Here is a 2,818-nt window from a genome sequence, read left to right as displayed (position 1 = left end):
AAATGCAGAGTAGAAAGAAGGAAGACAAAGATAAGAACAGAAGTCAATGGAATAGAAATAGGCAAGCAATAGAGAAGATCAAGAAATGCAATAGTTGGAGGCCAAGGAAAGGAGGCGAATCAAGGACTTCCTCCTGGGGAGAGAGCTTGGATTCGGGAGGCCGCGCTGGGCCTGTTGGACTAGGCGTCCACGCGTGGGAGAGTTCAGTCATGTCTGTACATACGGTGATGCGCGCCTTGCGCAAGAACAAGATGCTTTGCTACGGAGTCCCCATGCTGTTGCTGATTGTTGGAGGTTCTTTTGGTCTTTGTGAATTTTCACAAATCCACTATGATGCTGTGAAAATTAAGATTGATCCTGAATTAGAAAAAAACTGAAAATGAATAAAGTATCATTGGAATCAGAGTATGAGAAAATAAAGGACTCTGCTTTTGATGACTGGAAGAATATTCAACGACCCAGACCTTGGGAAGATCCTGACCTCCTCCAAGGACGAAATCCAGAAATTCTTAAGACTAAGACAACTTGACTCAGTTGATTCTTTTCTTTCTTTCTTTCTTTCTTTTTTAACAAAAATGTTATCAACTGGGGCGCCTGGGTGGCTCAGTTGGTTAAGCGACTGCCTTCGGCTCAGGTCATGATCCTGGGAGTCCCTGGATCGAGTCCCGCATTGGGATCCCTGCTCGGCAGGGAGTCTGCTTCTCCCTCTGACCCTCCCCCCTCTCATGTGCTCTCTCTCTCTCTTTCTCTCTCATTCTCTCTCTCAAATAAATTAAAAAAAAAATCTTTAAAAAAAAAATGTTATCAACTGGAATTCCCACTACATATTCAGTGGGAAGAAAATTTCAGACCTGCAGAAGCTTGGATGTGAGTAACGTGATGACATAATCTTGATAAAAAGTCACAGTAACATCAGGCAGTGATTTTATGTCAAACCTATGTAGGAAAATAATATCAATCACAGGCTGATGAGAGTTTTGGTTTTACTTATAATACCTCACATGACATACTAATCAGTCTCCAAAGTGTCACCTGATGATTGTATTGATATGATTAAAACATGTTAAGAAAAAAAAAAAAGAAATGCAATAGTTGGTTCTTTAAAAAGATTAATAACGTTGATAAGCCCCTGGCAATACTAATCAAGAAAATAAGAGAAAATGTAAATTAACAATATTAGGAATGGGAAAGAAGACATCACTTCAAATCCTACAGACATCAAAAGGATAATAGAGAAATATATGAACAACTTTCATGCCAGTAAGTTTGACAACTTAGGGGAAATGGACACCTTCCATTAAAACAACTTTCTGAGGGGTGCCTGGGTGGGTCAGTCGGTTAAGCATCTGGCTCTTGGTTTCTGCTCAGGTCATGATCTCATGGGTTGTGGGATCAATCCCCATATCGGGCTCCCCGCTCAGCAGGCTGCTTGAAGAGTCTCTCCTCTGCCCCTCCCCCCACTTGTGTGCATTCTCTCTCTCTCAAATAAATAAATGGATCTTTAAAAAAAAACTTTCTGAAATGAACATAAGAGGAAATACAAAATCTGAACATCTTACATCAATGAAATTGAACAGAAAATTTAAAGTCTTCCCACCCCAAAACTCCTGTAGGCTACAGAATTCACTGGTGAGTTCTACCAAAATGTAAGGAAGAAATAATACCAACGCTGAGCAAGGAGCCCCATATGGGGCTCAATCCCAGGACTCTGGAATCATGACCTGAGCTGAAGGCAAACGCTTAACCAACTACATTGTGTAGATTGCGCCCCAATCTACACAAACTTTTTAAGAGAATATAGGAGGAGAGAACACTTGCCAACTCCTTTTCTGAGGCCAGCGTAACCCTGATACAAAATCTGACAAGGACATTACAGGAAAGAAAACTGCATATCAATATCCTTCATTAACTTAGCTGCAAAAATCCTAAACCAAGTTTATAAGGCAGAAATTTCTATAAAATCTGTGATCTGTGGGTTGGCCCCACACTAGTTAAATGTGTTGGTTTGTGTACCTATAAAATTCCTATTTAGTGGAGTGGGACAACACCTTTATATATGTTTTAAAGTTCATCTCTGGGGGCACCTGGGTGGCTCAGTCAGTTAAATGTCTGCCTTCGGCTCAGGTCGTGATCCCAGGGTCCTGGGATGGAGCCCCACACTGGGCTCCCTGCTCAGCAGGGAGCCTTCTCCATTTCCCTTTCCCTCTCCCTCCACCACAACCCCTGATTGTGCTTCCTCTCTTTCTCTCTCCCTCTCTCTCTGTCAAATAAAATCGTTAAAAAAATAAAAAAATAAAGTTCATCCCTGTTACTGTTGATGCTCAAATCAGCATTAAAATATAGATAAAGTGAAATGAAATGAAAATAAATGAAACTTTTAGTCTAAGGCTGCAAAGAAAGCAGGGATAAATCTAAGAAGGAATGTGTTTTATGTTTTCCCCTTCTAAGTAGTGTATCTATAGATAGATGATAGGTAGATTAGATAGATAGATAGATAGATAGATGATAGATAGATAGATAGATGATAGATAGATCAATCAAATAATTGAGAGTATTTCCTGGAGCCAGATATTTGGATTCTGGGATCCAAACAGGGATCCAAATATTTGTTCACTAAACATATACTTATTGAGTGCTCACTAAATGGCAGGTGTTGTTTTAAGCTGTGGAGATAGAGTCAATTAGAAAAGAAGAAGAGGAAGAGGAGGAGGAAGAGAGAGGAGGAGGAGGAAGTTGTTCTTGTCTGCAAGGAGCTTATATTGTAGTGTAGAAAAAGTAATTAAATCTAATATTTTCAATTAGAAGAAAGCACTAATGA

General features: G+C 39.9%; 1 pseudogene; it reads left to right on the top strand.

Annotated features, from left to right (window-relative positions):
- The first annotated feature begins 209 nt into the window (after positions 1 to 209).
- Positions 210 to 529, top strand: LOC110589611 (annotated as a pseudogene).
- The last annotated feature ends 2,289 nt before the right edge of the window (positions 530 to 2,818 follow it).

The sequence above is a fragment of the Neomonachus schauinslandi genome, chromosome 6 (genome assembly GCF_002201575.2).
Source record: "Neomonachus schauinslandi chromosome 6, ASM220157v2, whole genome shotgun sequence".
Lineage (NCBI taxonomy): Eukaryota > Metazoa > Chordata > Mammalia > Carnivora > Phocidae > Neomonachus > Neomonachus schauinslandi.
The sequence above is the reverse complement of the archived record's forward strand: the minus strand, read 5'-3'. Positions and strand labels throughout refer to the sequence as shown.